Source organism: Syngnathoides biaculeatus, chromosome 8, assembly GCF_019802595.1.
Source record: "Syngnathoides biaculeatus isolate LvHL_M chromosome 8, ASM1980259v1, whole genome shotgun sequence".
Taxonomy (NCBI): Eukaryota; Metazoa; Chordata; class Actinopteri; order Syngnathiformes; family Syngnathidae; genus Syngnathoides; species Syngnathoides biaculeatus.
Genome location: NC_084647.1, coordinates 27,908,393 through 27,926,657, shown reverse-complemented (window position 1 = coordinate 27,926,657; position 18,265 = coordinate 27,908,393). Strand labels below are relative to the sequence as shown.

Genomic DNA, 18,265 nt, shown 5'->3' with positions numbered 1-18,265 from the left:
ATGCCTTGTTCATGCCCGCGCACGCTAAGTTTGGAAGTCATGGTTGTCATTCATCCATCCAGTACAACCAGTGCGCTGGAAGCCCGCTTGCGGGTGTCCATCACCCGAATACCATGCCTGGTTCATGCCAGTGCACCCTAAGTTTAGAAATCATGGTTGTCATTCATCCAGCCAGCACAGCCAGTGTGGAAGTCATTGTGGCCTTTCATCCATCCATGATAACCATTGCGCTGCAATCCCACTTTCGGGTGTCCTTCAGCCGCATACCATGCCTGGTTCATGCCCGCGCACCCCACGTGTGGAATTTATGGTTGTCATTCATCCAGCCAGCACAACAAGTGCGCGAGAAGCCCGCTTGCGGGTGTCCTTCACCCACATCACATGCGTTGTTCATTCCCGTCGCCCTAAGTGTGAAAGTCATGGTTGCCGTTCATCCATCCAGCACAATCGTTGCACTGCAAACACGCTTGCGGGTGTCCTTCACCTGCATTTCATGCCTGGTTCATGTCCATGCACCCTAAGTGTGGAAGTCATGGTTGCCTTTCATCAATCCAGCAAAACCGTTGCACTGCAAGCACACTTGCGGGTGCCCTTGACCCGCATACCATGGCTGGTTCATGTCCATGCACCCTAATTGTGGAAGTCATGGTTGCCTTTCATCCATCCAGCACAACCAGTGCGCTGGGAGCCCTCTTGGGTGCGTCTTCCCATCGCATACCATGCCTTGTTCATGGTTCCTGGTTCATGCCAGTGCACCCTAAGTTTAGAAATCATGGTTGTCATTCATCCAGCCAGCACAGCCAGTGTGGAAGTCATTGTGGCCTTTCATCCATCCATGACAACCATTGCGCTGCAATCCCGCTTTCGGGTGTCCTTCAGCCGCATACCATGCCTGGTTCATGCCCGCGCACCCCACGTGTGGAAGTCATGGTTGTCATTCATCCAGCCAGCACAGCCAGTGTGGAAGTCATTGTGGCCTTTCATCCATCCATGAAAACCATTGCGCTGCAAGCCTGCTTTCGGATGTCTTTCACCTGCATACCATGTCTGGTTCATGCCCGCGCATCCCAAGTGTGGAAGCCATGGTTGTCATTCATCCAGCCAGCACAAGAAGTGCGCTGCAATCCCGCTTTCGGGTGTCCTTCAGCCGCATACTATGCCTTGTTCATGCCCGCGCACCCCAAGTGTGGAAGTCATGTTTGTTATTCATCCAGCAAGCACAGCCAGTGTGGAAGTCATTGTGGCCTTTCATCCATCCATGAAAACCATTGCGCTGCAAGCCTGCTTTCGGATGTCTTTCACCTGCATACCATGTCTGGTTCATGCCCGCGCATCCCAAGTGTGGAAGCCATAGTTGTCATTCATCCAGCCAGCACAACCAGTGCGCTGCAATCCCGCTTTCGGGTGTCCTTCAGCCGCATACTATGCCTTGTTCATGCCCGCGCACCCCAAGTGTGGAAGTCATGTTTGTTATTCATCCAGCAAGCACAGCCAGTGTGGAAGTCATTGTGGCCTTTCATCCATCCATGACAACCATTGCGCTACAAGCCCGCTTTCGGGTGTCCTTCAGCCGCATACCATGCCTGGTTCATGCCCGCGCACCCCAAGTGTGGAAGTCATGGTTGTCATTCATCCAGCCATCACAGCCAGTTTGGAAGCCATTGTGGCCTTTCATCCATTCATGACAACCATTGCGCTGCAAGCCCGCTTTCGGGTGTCCTTCAGCCCCATACCATGCCTGGTTCATGCCCGCGCACCCCAAGTGTGGAAGTCATGGTTGTCATTCATCCAGCCAGCACAACAAGTGGGCGAGAAGGCCGCTTGCGGGTGTCCTTCACCCACCTCACATGCGTTGTTCATTCCCGTCGCCCTAAGTGTGAAAGTCATGGTTGCCTTTCATCCATCCAGCACAACCGTTGCACTACAAACACGCTTGCGGGTGTCCTTCACCTGCATATCATGCCTGGTTCATGTCCATGCACCCTAAGTGTGGAAGTCATGGTTGCCTTTCATCCATCTAGCACAACCAGTTCTCTGAAAGCCCTCTTGGGTTTGTCTTCCCATTGCATTCCATGCCTGGTTCATGCCCGCACACGCTAAGTTTGAAAGTCATGGTTGTCATTCATCCAGCCAGCACAACCAGTGCGCTGGAAACCCGCTTGTGTGCGTTCCCCCCCAAGCATACCATGCCGGGTTCATGCCCGCGCACCCCAAGTGTGGAAGTCATGGTTGCCTTTCATCCATCCAGCACAACCAGTGCGCTGGAAGCCCTCTTGGTGCGTCTTCCCATCGCATACCATGCCTGGTTCATGCCCGCGCACGTTAAGTTTGGAAGTCACGGTTGTCATTCTTCCATCCAGTACAACAAGTGCGCTGGTAGCCCTCTTGGTTGCGTCTACCCATCGCATACCATGCCTGGTTCATGACCGCGCACCCCAAGTGTGGAAGTCATGGTTGCCTTTTATCCATCCAGCACAACCAGTGCGCTGGAAGCCCGCTTGCGGGTGTCCATCACCCGAATACCATGCCTGGTTCATGCCAGTGCACCCTAAGTTTAGAAATCATGGTTGTCATTCATCCAGCCAGCACAGCCAGTGTGGAACTCACGGTGGCCTTTCATTCACCTATTACAACCATTGCGCTGCAAGCCCGCTTTCGTGTGTCCTTCAGCCGCATACCATGCCTGGTTCATGCCCGCGCACCCCAAGTGTGGAAGTCATGGTTGTTATTCATCCAGCCAGCACAGCCAGTGTGGAAGTCATTGTGGCCTTTCATCCATCCATGACAACCATTGCGCTACAGTCCCGCTTTTGGGTGTCTTTCAGCCGCATACCATGCCTGGTTCATGCCCGCGCAGGCTAAGTTTGGAAGTCATTTTTGTCATTCGTCCATCCATTCCAACCAGTGCGCTGGAAGCCCGCTTGTGGGTGTCCATCATCCGAATACCATGTCTGGTTCATGCCCGTGCACTTTAAGTGTAGAAATCATGGTTGTCATTCATCCAGCCAGCACAGAGAGTGTGGAACTCACGGTGGCCTTTCATCCATCCATGACTACCATTGCGCTGCAATCCCGCTTTCGGGTGTCCTTCAGCCGCATACCATACCTGGTTCATGCCCGCGCACCCAAAGTGTGGAAGCCATGGTTGTCATTCATCCAGCCAGCACAACAAGTGGGCTAGAAGCCCGCTTGCGGATGTCCTTCACCCGCATACCATACCTGGTTCATGCCCGCGCACCTTAAGTGTGGAAATCATGGTTGTCATTCATCTAGCCAGCACAACCAGTGTGGAAGTCACGGTTGTCATTCATCCAGCCAACACAACCATTGCGCTGCAAGCCCGCTTGTGGGTGTCCTTCACCCGCATACAATGCCATGTTCATGTCCGTGCACCTTTGTTGTTTAAGTCATGGCTGCCTTTTATCCATCCAGCACAACCAGTAAGCTGGAAGCCCTCTTGCGGATGTCCTTCACCCGCATACCATACCTGGTTCATGCCCGCGCACCTTAAGTGTGGAAATCATGGTTGTCATTCATCTAGCCAGCACAACCGGTGTGGAAGTCACGGGTGTCATTCATCCAGCCAGCACAACCATTGCGCTGCAAGCCTGCTTGCGGGTGTCCTTCACCCGCATACCATGCCTGGTTCATGCCCGTGCACCCGAATGTGGGAAGTCATGGTTGCCTTTCATCTAGCCAGCATAACCAGTGCGGAAGTCACGGTTTTCAACATCCAGGCAACACAACTATTTCGCTGGAAGCCTGCTTGGGGAAGTCCTTCAAGGATACCATGCCTGGTTCAATACCGCGCTCACAAAGTGTGGAAGTCATGGTTGTCATTCATCCATTCAGCATAACCAGTGCAGAAGTCAAGGTTGTCATTCATCCAACCACCACAACCTGCGCGCTGAAAGCCCACACACAAGGGTCCTTCTTCCGCATAACATGCGTTGTTCATGCCCGTGTGCTCTAAGAGTGGAAGTCGTGGTAGTCATTCAACTAGTTCGCTGGAAGCCCGCTTGGGTGCGTTCCCCCTGCATACCATGCCTGGTTCATGCCCGCACACCCTAAGTGTGGAAGTCATGGTTGCCTTTCATCCAGCCAGCACAACCATGCAGGAAGTCACGGTTGTAATTCATCCATGCAACACAACTACTGCGCTCGAAGCCCCTTGGGGTGTCCTTCAACCGCATACCATTCCTGGTTCATGCCCGCAATCCCTAAGTGTGGAGGTCACGGTTGTCTTTCATCCAGCCACCACAACCATAGCTCTGCACGACCGCTTGCGGGTGTCCATCACCCGCATACCATGCCTGGCTCATGCCCACGCACCCTGAGTGTAGAATTTATGGTTGTCATTCATCCAGCCAGCACAGCCAGTGTGGAAGTCATGGTGGCCTTTCATCGATCCATTACAACCATTGCGCTGCAAGCGCGCATTTGGGTGTCCTTCACCCGCAGACCATGCCTGGTTCATGACCGCGCACCCCAAGTGTGGAAGTCATGGATGTATTTCAACCAGCCAGCACAACCAGTCTGGAAGTCATGGTTGCCTTTCATCCATGCAGCACAACCGTTGTGCTTTAAGCCCGCTTGCGGGTGTCCTTCACCCGCATACAATGCCTTGTTCATGTCCGTGCACCCTTGTTGTTAAAGTCATGGCTGCCTTTTATCCATCCAGCACAACCAGTAAGCTGGAAGCCCTCTTGGGTGTGTCTTCCCATCGGATACCATGCCTGGTTTATGCCTGCGCAGGCTAATTTTGGAAGTCATGGTTGTCATTCATACAGCCAGCACAACCAGTTCTTTGGAAGCCCGCTTGGGTGCCTTCCCCCCCTGCATACCATGCCTGGTTCATGCCCGCGCACCCTAAGTGTGGAAGTCATGGTTTCCTTTCATCCAGCCAGCACAAGCAGTGCGGAAGTCACGGTTGTAATTCATTCAGCCAGCACAACCAGTGCGGAAGTCACGGTTGTCATTCATCCAGGCAACCCAACTATTGCGCTGGAAGCCCGCTTTGGGGTGTCCTTAACGTGCATACCATACCTGGTTCATGACCGCGCACCCTAAGTATGGAAGTCATGGTTGTCATTCATCCAGCCATCACAACCAGTGCGCTGGAAGCCTGCTTGCGGGCTTCCTTCACCCGCATACCATACCTGGTTCATGCCCGCGCACCTTAAGTGTGGAAATCATGGTTGTCATTCATCTAGCCAGCACAACCGGTGTGGAAGTCACGGGTGTCATTCATCCAGCCAGCACAACCATTGCGCTGCAAGCCTGCTTGCGGGTGTCCTTCACCCGCATACCATGCCTGGTTCATGCCCACGCACCCAAAGTGTGGAAGTCATGGTTGCCTTTCATCTAGCCAGCATAACCAGTGCGGAAGTCACGGTTTTCATTCATGCAGGCAACACAACTATTTCGCTGGAAGCCTGCTTGGGGAAGTCCTTCAAATGGATACCATGCCTGGTTCATGCCCGCACTCCCTAAGTGTGGAAGTCATGGTTGTCATTCATCCATCCAGCATAACCAGTGCGGAAGTCAAGGTTGTCATTCATCCAGCCACCACAACCTGCGCGCTGATAGCCAGCTTGCAGGTGTCCTTCTTCCGCGTAACATGCGTTGTTCATGCCCTGTGCTCTAAGAGTGGAAGTCATGGTAGTCATTCAACTAGTGCGCTGGAAGCCCGCTTGGGTGCGTTCCCCCTGCATACCATGCCTGGTTCATGCCTGCACACCCTAGGTGTGTAAGTCATGGTTGCCTTTCATCCAGCCAGCACAACCATGCGGAAGTCACGGTTGTCATTCATTCAGTGAGCACAACCAGTGCGGAAGTCACGGTTGTCATTCATCCAGGCAACACAACTATTGCGCTCGAAGCCCGCTTGGGGGTGTCCTTCAACCGCATACCATGCTTGGTTCATGCCCGCGCTCCCGAAGTGTGGAGGTCACGGTTGTCTTTCATCCAGCCACCACAACCATCGCTCTGCACGACCGCTTTCGGGTGTCTATCACCCGCATACCATGCCTGGTTCTTGCCCGCGCACCCCAAGTGTGGAAGTCATGGTTGTATTTCAACCAGCAAGCACAACCAGTCTGGAAGTCATGGTTGCCTTTCATCCATGCAGCACAACCGTTGTGCTGCAAGCCCGCTTGCGGGTGTCCTTCACCCGGATACAATGCCTTGTTCATGTCCGTGCACCCTTGTTGTTAAAGTCATGGCTGCCTTTTATCCATCCAGCACAACCAGTAAGCTGGAAGCCCTCTTGGGTGTGTCTTCCCATCGGATACCATGCCTGGTTTATGCCTGCGCAGGCTAATTTTGGAAGTCATGGTTGTCATTCATACAGCCAGCACAACCAGTTCTTTTGAAGCCCGCTTGGGTGCGTTCCCCCCCTAGCATACCATATTTGGTTCATGCCCGCGCACCCAAAGTGTGGAAGTCATGGTTTCCTTTCATCCAGCCAGCACAAGCAGTGCGGAAGTCACGGTTGTAATTCATTCAGCCAGCAAAACCAGTGCGGAAGTCACGGTTGTCATTCATCCAGGCAACACAACTATTGCGCTCGAAGCCCGCTTGGGGGTGTCCTTCAACCGCATACCATGCCTAGTTAATGCCCCTCGCTCCCAAAGTGTGTATGTCACGGTTGTCTTTCATCCAGCCACTATAACCATTGCTCTGCAAGCCTGCTTGCTAGTGTCCATCACCCGCATAACATGCCTGGTTCATGCCCGCGCACCCCAAGTGTGGAAGTAATGGTTGTATTTCAACCAGCCAGCACAACCAGTCTGGAAGTCATGGTTGCCTTTCATCCATGCAGCACAACCGTTGTGCTGCAAGCCCGCTTGCGGGTGTCCTTCACCCGCATACAATGCCTTGTTCATTTCCGTGCACCCTTGTTGTTGAAGTCATGGCTGCTTTTTATCCATCCAGCACAACCAGTAAGCTGGAAGCCCTCTTGGGTGTGTCTTCCCATCGGATACCATGCCTAGTTCATGCCCGCGCACGCTAAGTTTGGAAGTCATGGTTGTCATTCATACAGCCAGCACAACCAGTTCTTTGGAAGCCCGCTTGGCTGCGTTCCCCCCCTAGCATACTATACCTGGTTCATACCCGCGCACCCTAAGTGTGGAAGTCATGGTTGCCTTTCATCCAGCCAGCACAACCAGTGCGAAAGTCACGGTTGTCATTCATCCAGGCAACACAACTATTGCGCTCGAAGCCAGCTTCGGGGTGTCCTTCAACCGCATACCATGCTTGGTTCATGCCCGCGCTCCCGAAGTGTGGAGGTCACGGTTGTCTTTCATCCAGCCACCACAACCAGAGCTCTGCACGACCGCTTGCGGGTGTCCATCACCCGCATACCATGCCTTCTTCATGCCCACTCACCCTGAGTGTAGAATTTATGGTTGTCATTCATCCAGCCAGCACAGCCAGTGTGGAAGTCATGGTGGCCTTTCATCGATCCATTACAACCATTGTGCTGCAAGCGCGCATTAGGGTGTCCTTCACCCGCAGACCATGCCTGGTTCATGCCCGCGCATCCCAAGTGTGGAAGTCATGGTTGTATTTCAACCAGCCAGCACAACCAGTCTGGAAGTCATGGTTGCCTTTTACCCATGCAGCACAACCATAGTGCTGCAAGCCCGCTTGCGGGTGTTCTTCACCCGCATACAATGCCTTGTTCATGTCGTTGCACCCTTGTTGTTGAAGTCATGGCTGCCTTTATCGATCCAGCACACACCTGTAAGCTGGAAGCCCTCTTGGGTGTGTCTTCCATCGGATACCATGCCTGGTTCATGCCCGCGCAGGCTAAGTTTGGAAGTCATGGTTGTCATTCATACAACCAGCACAACCAGTTCTTTGGAACCCCGCTTTGGTGCCTTCCCCCCCTGCATACCATGCCTGGTTCATGCCCGCAAACCCGAAGTGTGGAAGTCATGGTTTCCTTTCATCCAGCCAGCACAAGCAGTGCGGAAGTCACGGTTGTAATTCATTCAGCCAGCACAACCAGTGCAGAAGTCACGGTTGTCATTCATCCAGGCAACCCAACTATTGCGCTGGAAGCCCGCTTTGGGGTGTCCTTAACGTGCATACCATACCTGGTTCATGACCGCGCACCCTAAGTATGGAGGTCATGGTTGTCATTCATCCAGCCATCACAACCAGTGCGCTGGAAGCCTGCTTGCGTGTGTCCTTCACCCGCATACCATACCTGGTTCATGCCCCCGCGCACCTTAAGTGTGGAAATCATGGTTGTCATTCATCCATCCAGCACAACCAGTGTGGAATTCATGGTTGCCTTTCATCCATTAAGCACAACCGTTGCGCTGCAAGCCCGCTTGTGGGTGTCCTTCTCCGCATTACCATGCCTGGTTCATGTCCATGCACCCTAGCGTGGAAGTCATGATTGTCATTCATCCATCCAGCACAACCAGTGTGGAATTCATGGTTGCCTTTCATCCATTCAGCACAACCGTTGCGCTGCAAGCCCACTTGGGGGTCCTTCACCCGCATACCATGCCTGTTTCATGTCCGTGCACCCCAAGTGTGGAAGCCATGGTTGTCATTCATCCAGCCAGCACAAGAAGTGCGCTGCAAGCCGCTTTCGGGTGTCCTTCAGCCGCATACCATGCCTGGTTCATGCCCGCGCATCCCAAGGTGTGGAAGTCATGGTTGTCTTTCATCCAGCCAGCACAACAACCATTTCTCTGCAAGCCCTCTTTTCGGGCGTCCTTCAGCCCCATACCATGCCTGGTTCATGCCCGCGCACCCCAAGTGTGGAAGTCATGGTTGTCATTCATCCAGCCAGCACAGCCAGTGTGGAAGTCATGGTGGCCTTTCATCGATCCATTACACCATTGTGCTGCAAGCGCGCATTAGGGTGTCCTTCACCCGCAGACCATGCCTGGTTCATGCCCGCGCATCCCAAGTGTGGAAGTCATGGTTGTATTTCAACCAGCCAGCACAACCAGTCTGGAAGTCATGGTTGCCTTTTACCCATGCAGCACAACCATAGTGCTGCAAGCCCGCTTGCGGGTGTTCTTCACCCGCATACAATGCCTTGTTCATGTCGTTGCACCCTTGTTGTTGAAGTCATGGCTGCCTTTTATCCATCCAGCACAACCTGTAAGCTGGAAGCCCTCTTGGGTGTGTCTTCCAATCGGATACCATGCCTGGTTCATGCCCGCTCAGGCTAAGTTTGGAAGTCATGGTTGTCATTCATACAGCCAGCACAACCAGTTCTTTGGAACCCCGCTTTGGTGCCTTCCCCCCCTGCATACCATGCCTGGTTCATGCCCGCAAACCCTAAGTGTGGAAGTCATGGTTTCCTTTCATCCAGCCAGCACAAGCAGTGCGGAAGTCACGGTTGTAATTCATTCAGCCAGCACAACCAGTGCAGAAGTCACGGTTGTCATTCATCCAGGCAACCCAACTATTGCGCTGGAAGCCCGCTTTGGGGTGTCCTTAAAGTGCATACCATACCTGGTTAATGACCGCGCACCCTAAGTATGGAGGTCATGGTTGTCATTCATCCAGCCATCACAACCAGTGCGCTGGAAGCCTGCTTGCGTGTGTCCTTCACCCGCATACCATACCTGGTTCATGCCCGCGCACCTTAAGTGTGGAAATCATGGTTGTCATTCATCCATCCAGCACAACCAGTGTGGAATTCATGGTTGCCTTTCATCCATTCAGCACAACCGTTGCGCTGCAAGCCCGCTTGTGGGTGTCCTTCATCCGCATACCATGCCTGGTTCATGTCCATGCACCCTAGGCGTGGAAGTCATGATTGTCATTCATCCATCCAGCACAACCAGTGTGGAATTCATGGTTGCCTTTCATCCATTCAGCACAACCGTTGCGCTGCAAGCCCACTTGTGGGTGTCCTTCACCCGCATACCATGCCTGTTTCATGTCCGTGCACCCCAAGTGTGGAAGCCATGGTTGTCATTCATCCAGCCAGCACAAGAAGTGCGCTGCAAGCCAGCTTTCGGGTGTCCTTCAGCCGCATACCATGCCTGGTTCATGCCCGCGCATCCCAAGTGTGGAAGTCATGGTTGTCTTTCATCCAGCCAGCACAACCATTTCTCTGCAAGCCCGCTTTCGGGCGTCCTTCAGCCCCATACCATGCCTGGTTCATGCCCGCGCACCCCAAGTGTGGAAGTCATGGTTGTCATTCATCCAGCCAGCACAGCCAGTGTGGAAGTCATGGTGGCCTTTCATCGATCCATTACAACCATTGTGCTGCAAGCGCGCATTAGGGTGTCCTTCACCCGCAGACCATGCCTGGTTCATGCCCGCGCATCCCAAGTGTGGAAGCCATGGTTGTCATTCATCCAGCCAGCACAAGAAGTGCGCTGCAAGCCAGCTTTCGGGTGTCCTTCAGCCGCATACCATGCCTGGTTCATGCCCGCGCATCCCAAGTGTGGAAGTCATGGTTGTCTTTCATCCAGCCAGCACAACCATTTCTCTGCAAGCCCGCTTTCGGGTGTCCTTCAGCCCCATACCATGCCTGGTTCATGCCCGCGCACCCCACGTGTGGAAGTCATGGTTGTCAATCATCCAGCCAGCACAGCCAGTGTGGAAGTCATTGTGGCCTTTCATCCATCCATGAAAACCATTGCGCTGCAAGCCTGCTTTCGGATGTCTTTCACCTGCATACCATGTCTGGTTCATGCCCGCGCATCCCAAGTGTGGAAGCCAAAGTTGTCATTCATCCAGCCAGCACAACCAGTGTGTAATTCATCTCCTGGGGGCCAATGAATAACACACACAGAGGCCAGGGAGACAGACTAAATTACATGTATGTGTAAAAAAGGGTCTATGCGTCAAAGCATGTTTTCTTGGTTAAGTGAGTGTATGTGTAAATAAATATATATAAACCCTGATACTCATACGTGCTTGCGCGGCAAAACGGCAACACAGGAGTTATTTAGACAGCCAGGGTTTTAAACATCATTTGTACAATGTTTAAAATTTTGTATACATTGTAGAAGTGCTTCCTACGGGTTGCCGTGATTTCCTTGCCCCGTCTAGGACCAACTGTGGTGTTTGTCTTCACTAGAGCCTGCGGTGGAAAAAAAAAAAAGTGATGCTTCGAGCCTGGCAGTACCTCTGCAGACCCACCAGATGGCGACTGTGGGAAGGATGCCGAGCAGGACGAGAGAGGAAGAACTCCGTCAGGAGGGGTCAGGGCTTCCTGTATGGAGGACCCGTCCTGAACAATGCGCATGCGAGGAGGTACTTCTCTGCTGCAAAGTGTTTTTTGGCCTCAGATGAAAAAAAAGAATTCTGCGTTAGGTGCAGCCACCGGGTGCATGTAAGTCGGTGGACCGGAATCCGGTCACCTGCCCTGATTTGTGTTTAACATGATTAGCAATATCAATGTTTAGAACGTAAGCAGTGTGCTTCCGTATTGATAGAGGCTAAGCATATAGCCTAAACGTTGACGTATAGCACACATAGAACGCATTGGCTAACATACACAGACTGATTTCACTGTAAGAAACCTGATGTAATGTTTTTATATAAGTTTATGAAACAAGTGTGTATATATAAAACGATGGTTGTTCATGAAGAAGAAACGATCTTGAACACTTTATTAGGACACCTGGACTGTAGAGAATAGACTTTGTATAATAGGCTCAACAGGTGCCTTTATAAAAATTATAAAAAGACATTCCGCTGCTTGCCGAACACGAGGAAAACGGGAAGATGGGGCGGTATTGGGATGATAATGAGGACTGGGCGGACGCCCAGTACAGGAGGCGCCGCAGGCCTACACGAGGCTTCTGGGAGCGCGATGGCGTGGCACAGGGGTGGGTCGTTGTCCGCAGGCACACACACACACACACACCATTCCAGCCCTCACCCGAAATCGCCCCTCCGCGCGCACGGGGACGAGGGGGAACGCGAAATCTCATGTCTTCTTTGTCTTACAGGCCTGAACGGAGACATCTCCTGGGGGCCAATGAATCACAGACCTTGAGGCCAGGGAGACAGACTAAATTACATATATGTGTAAAAAAGGGTCTATGCATCAATGCATGTTTTCTTGGTTATGTGTGTGTATATATATAAATATATATATATATATATATATATAAACCCTGATACTCATACGTGCTTGCGCGGCAAAACGGCAACACAGGAGTTATTTAGACAGCCAGGGTTTTAAACATCATTTGTACAATGTTTAAAATTTTGTATACATTGTAGAAGTGCTTCCTACGGGATGCCGTGATTTCATTGCACCGTCTAGGACCTACTGTGGTGTTTGTCTTCACTCGTGCCTGCGGTGGAAAAAAAAAAAAAAAACGCGATGCTTCGAGGCTGGCAGTACCCCTGCAGACCCACCAGATGGAGACTGTGGGAAGGATGCCGAGCAGGACGAGAGAGGAAGAACTCCGTAAGGAGGGGTCAGGATTTCCTGTATGGAGGACCCGTCCGGAACAATGTGCATGAGGAGGTACTTCTCTGCTGCAAAGGGTTTTTGGGCCTCGGATGAAAAAAAAGAATTCCGCGTTAGGAGCAGCCACCGGGTGCATGTAAGTCGGTGGACCGGAATCCGGCCACCTGCCCTGATTTGTGTTTAACATGATTAGCAATATCAATGTTTGGAACGTTAGCAGTGTGCTTCCGTATTGATAGAAGCTAAGCATATAGCCTAAACGTTGACGTATAGCACACATAGAACGCATTGGCTAACATACACAGACTGATTTCACTGTTAGAAACCTGATGTAATGTTTGTATCAATTTATGAAACAAGTGTATGTAGAAATAAAACGATGGTTGTTCATGAAGACAAGAAACGTTCTTGAACACTTTATTAGGACACCTGGACTGTACAGAATAGACTTTGTATAATAGGCACAACAGGTGCCTTTATAAAAATTATAAAAAGACATTCCGCTGCTTGCCGAACACGAGGAAAACGGGAAGATGGGGCGGTATTGGGAGGATGATGAGGACTGGGCGGACGCCCAGTACAGGAGGCGCCGCAGGCCTACACGAGGCTTCTGGGAGCGCGATGGCGTGGCACAGGGGTGGGTCGTTGTCCGCAGGCACACACACCATTCCAGCCCTCACCCGAAATCGCCCCTCCGCGCGCACGGGGACGTGGGGGAACGCGAAATCTCATGTCTTCTTTGTCTTACAGGCCCGAACGGAGACATCTCCTAGGGGCCAATGAATCACAGACCTTGAGGCCAGGGAGACAGACTAAATTACATATATGTGTAAAAAAGGGTCTATGCATCAATGCATGTTTTCTTGGTTATGTGTGTGTATATATATATATATATATAATATATATATTATATATATAAACCCTGATACTCATACGTGCTTGCGCGGCAAAACGGCAACACAGGAGTTATTTAGACAGCCAGGGTTTTAAACATCATTTGTACAATGTTTAAAATTTTGTATATATTGTAGGAGTACTTCCTACGGGATGCCATGATTTCCTTTCCCCGTCTAGGACCTACTGTGGTGTTTGTCTTCACCCGCGCCTGCGGTGGAAAAAAAAAAAAGCGATGCTTCGAGTCTGGCAGTACCTCTGCAGACCCATCAGATGGCGACTGTGGGAAGGATGCCGAGCAGGACAAGAGAGGAAAAACTCCGTCAGGAGGGGTTAGGTCTTCCTGTATGGAGGACCCGTCCGGAACAATGCGCATGCGAGGAGGTACTTCTCTGCTGCAAAGGGTTTTTGGGCCTCGGATATAAAAAAAAAAGAAATCCGCGTTAGTAGCAGCCACCGGGTGCATGTAAGTCGGTGGACCGGAATCTTGCCACCTGCCCTGATTTGTGTTTAACATGATTAGCAATATCAATGTTTAGAAAGTTCGCAGTGTGCTTCCGTATTGATAGAGGCTCAGCATATAGCCTAAACGTTGATGTATAGCACACATAGAACATGTTGGCTAACATACACAGACTGATTTCACTGTTAGAAACCTGATGTAATGTTTGTATAAATTTATGAAACAAGTGTGTATATATAAAACGATGGTTGTTCATGAAGACAAGAAACGTTCTTGAACACTTTATTAGGACACCTGGACTGTACAGAATAGACTTTGTATAATAGGCACAACAGGTGCCTTTATAAAAATTATAAAAAGACATTCCGCTGCTTGCCAAACACGAGGAAAACGGGAAGATGAGGACTGGGCGGACGCCCGGTACAGGGGGCGCCGCAGGCCTACACGAGGCTTCTGGGGGCGCGATGGCGTGGCGCAGGGGTGGGTCGATGTCCGCAGGCACACACACACCATTCCAGCCCTCACCCGAAATCGCCCCTCCGCGCGCACGGGGACGAGGGGGAACGCGAAATCTCATGTCTTCTTTGTCTTACAGGCCCGAACGGAGACATCTCCTGGAGGCCAATGAATCACAGACCTTGAGGCCAGGGAGACAGACTAAATTACATATGTGTAAAAAAGGGTCTATGCGTCAATGCATGTTTTCTTGGTTATGTGTGTGTATATTAAATATATATATAATATATATATATATATATATATATATATATATATATATATATATATATAAACCCTGAGACTCATACGTGCTTGCGCGGCAAAACGGCAACACAGGAGTTATTTAGACAGCCAGGGTTTTAAACATCATTTGTACAATGTTTAAAATTTTGTATACATTGTAGAAGTGCTTCCTACGGGTTGCCGTGATTTCCTTGCCCCGTCTAGGACCTACTGTGGTGTTTGTCTTCACTAGAGACTGCGGTGGAAAAAAAAAAAAGTGATGCTTCGAGGCTGGCAGTACCTCTGCAGACCCACCAGATGGCAACTGTGGGAAGGATGCCGAGCAGGACAAGAGAGGAAAAACTCCGTCAGGAGGGGTTAGGGCTTCCTCTATGGAGGACCCGTCCGGAACAATGCGCATGCGAGGAGGTACTTCTCTGCTGCAAAGGGTTTTTGGGGCTCGGATGAAAAAAAAGAAATCCGCGTTAGTAGCAGCCACCGGGTGCATGTAAGTCGGTGGACCGGAATCTGGCCACCTGCCCTGAATTGTGTTTAACATGATTAGCAATATCAATGTTTAGAAAGTTCGCAGTGTGCTTCCGTATTGATAGAGGCTAAGCATATAGCCTAAACGTTGACGTATAGCACACATAGAACGCATTGGCTAACATACACAGACTGATTTCACTGTTAGAAAGCTGATGTAATGTTTGTATAAATTTATGAAACAAGTGTGTATATATAAAACGATGGTTGTTCATGAAGACAAGAAACGTTCTTGAACACTTTATTAGGACACCTGGACTGTACAGAATAGACTGTATCATAGGCACAACAGGTGCCTTTATAAAAATTATAAAAAGACATTCTACTGCTTGCCGAACACGAGGAAAACGGGAAGATGGGGCGGTATTGGGAGGGTGACGAGGACTGGGCGGACGCCCGGTACAGGAGGCGCCGCAGGCCTACACGAGGCTTCTGGGGGTACGATGGCGTGGCGCAGGGTGGGTCGATGTCCGCAGGTACACACACACACACAAACACACACACACACACACACCATTTCAGCCCTAACCTGAAATCGCCCCTCCGCGCGCACAGGGAGGAGGGGGAGGGGAAGCGAAATCTCATGTCTTCTTTGTCTTATAGGCCCGAACGGAGACATTTCCTGGGTGCCAGTGAATCACAGACCTTGAGGCCAGGGAGACAGCCTAAAACTACATATATGTGTATAAAAGGGTCTCTGCGTCAATGCATGTTTTCTTGGTTATGTGTGTGTATATATAAATATAATATATATATATATATATATATATATATATAAACCCTGATACTCATACGTGCTTGCGCGGCCAAAACGGCAACACAGGAGTTATTTAGACAGCCAGGGTTTTAAACATAATTTGTACAATGTTTAAAATTTTGTATACATTGTAGAAGTGCTTCCTACGGGATGCCGTGATTTCATTGCCCCGTCTAGGACCTACTGTGGTGTTTGTCTTCACAAGAGCCTGCGGTGGAAAAAAAAAAAAAAAAGTGATGCTTCGAGGCTGGCAGTACCTCTGCAGACCCACCAGATGGCGACTGTGGGAAGGATGCCGAGCAGGACGAGAGAGGAAGAACTCCGTCAGGAAGGGTCAGGGCTTCCTGTCTGGACGACCCGTCCGGAACGATGCGCATGCGAGGAGGTACTTCTCTGCTGCAAAGGGTTTTTGGGGCTCGGATGAAAAAAAAGAAATCCGCGTTAGTAGCAGCCACCGGGTGCATGTAAGTCGGTGGACCGGAATCTGGCCACCTGCCCTGATTTGTGTTTAACATGATTAGCAATATCAATGTTTAGAAAGTTCGCAATGTGCTTCCGTATTGATAGAGGCTAAGCATATAGGCTAAACGTTGACGTATAGAACGCATTGGCTAACAAACACAGACTGATTTCACTGTTAGAAACCTGATGTAATGTTTGTATTAATTTATGAAACAAGTGTGTATATATAAAACGATGGTTGTTCATGAAGACAAGAAACGTTCTTGAACACTTTATTAGGACACCTGGACTGTACAGAATAGACTTTGTATAATAGGCACAACAGGTGCCTTTATAAAAATTATAAAAAGACATTCCGCTGCTTGCCAAACACGAGGAAAACGGGAAGATGGGGCGGTATTGGGAGGATGATGAGGACTGGGCGCACGCCCGGTACAGGAGGTGCCACAGGCCTACACGAGGCTTCTGGGGGCGCGATGGCGTGGCGCAGGGGTGGGTCGATGTCCGCAGGCACACACACACCATTCCAGCCCTCACCCGAAATCGCCCCTCCGCGCGCACGGGGACGAGGGGGAACGCGAAATCTCATGTCTTCTTTGTCTTACAGGCCCGAACGGAGACATCTCCTGGAGGCCAATGAATCACAGACCTTGAGGCCAGGGAGACAGACTAAATTACATATATGTGTAAAAAAGGGTCTATGCGTCAATGCATGTTTTCTTGGTTATGTGTGTGTTTTTATAAATATATATATATATATATATATTATATTATATATATATATATATATATATATATATAAACCCTGAGACTCATACGTGCTTGCGCGGCAAAACGGCAACACAGGAGTTATTTAGACAGCCAGGGTTTTAAACATCATTTGTACATTGTTTAAAATATTGTATATATTGTAGGAGTTCTTCCTACGGGTTGGCGTGATTTCCTTTCCCCGTCGGGACCTACTGTGGTGTTTGTCTTCACCCGCGCCTGCGGTGGACAAAAAAAAAAAGCGATGCTTCGAGTCTGGCAGTACCTCTGCAGACCCACCAGATGGCGACTGTGGGAAGGATGCCGAGCAGGACGAAAGAGGAAGAACTCCGTCAGGAGGGGTCAGGGCTTCCTGTATGGAGGACCCGTCCGGAACAATGCACATGCGAGGAGGTACTTCTCTGCTGCAAAGGGTTTTTGGGGCTCGGATGAAAAAAAAGAAATCTGCGTTAGGAGCAGCCACCGGGTGCATGGAAGTCGGTGGACCGGAATCCGGACACCTGCCCTGATTTCTGTTTAACATGATTAGCAATATCAATGTTTAGAAAGTTCGCAGTGTGCTTCCGTATTGATAGAGGCTAAGCATATAGGCTGACGTTGACACATAGAACGCATTGGCTAACAAACAGACTGATTTCACTGTTAGAAACCTGATGTAATGTTTGTATAAATTTATGAAACAAGTGTGTATATATAAAACGATGGTTGTTCATGAAGACAAGAAACGTTCTTGAACACTTTATTAGGACACCTGGACTGTACAGAATAGACTTTGTATAATAGGCACAACAGGTGCCTTTATAAAAATTATAAAAAGACATTCCGCTGTTTGCCAACACACGACGAGGAAACGGAAGGGAAGATGGGGCGGTATTGGGAGGATGATGAGGACTGGGCGGACGCCCGGTACAGGGGGCGCCGCAGGCCTACACGAGGCTTCTGGGGGCGCGATGGCGTGGCGCAGGGGGGTGGGTCGATGTCCGCAGGCACACACACACACCATTCCAGCCCATTACCCGAAATCGCCCCTCCGCGCGCACGGGGACGAGGGGGAACGCGAAATCTCATGTCTTCTTTGTCTTACAGGCCCGAACGGAGACATCTCCTGGAGGCCAATGAATCACAGACCTTGACACCAGGGAGACAGACTAAATTACATATATGTGTAAAAAAGGGTCTATGCGTCAATCCATGTTTTTTCTGGGTATGTGTGTGTGTATATATATATATATATATA

General features: G+C 50.5%; 1 long non-coding RNA gene across 5 annotated transcripts in view; it reads left to right on the top strand.

Moving 5' to 3' along the window:
* Positions 1–16,194, top strand: part of LOC133505247 (uncharacterized) — a 38,915-nt gene extending 22,721 nt beyond the window's left edge. Inside the window, exons 2-6 of one of the 5 annotated variants that reach the window (XR_009796187.1) lie at positions 11,072–11,247; positions 11,949–12,554; positions 13,493–13,778; positions 14,749–15,003; positions 16,004–16,194. This is a non-coding gene — a long non-coding RNA (uncharacterized LOC133505247). Of the gene's footprint in view, positions 1–11,071; positions 11,248–11,948; positions 12,555–13,492; positions 13,779–14,720; positions 15,004–15,975 lie in introns of all 5 variants that reach the window. The other 4 variants (XR_009796186.1, XR_009796188.1, XR_009796190.1 and 1 more) reach the window with 4 other exon arrangements.
* Positions 16,195–18,265: the final 2,071 nt, after the last annotated feature.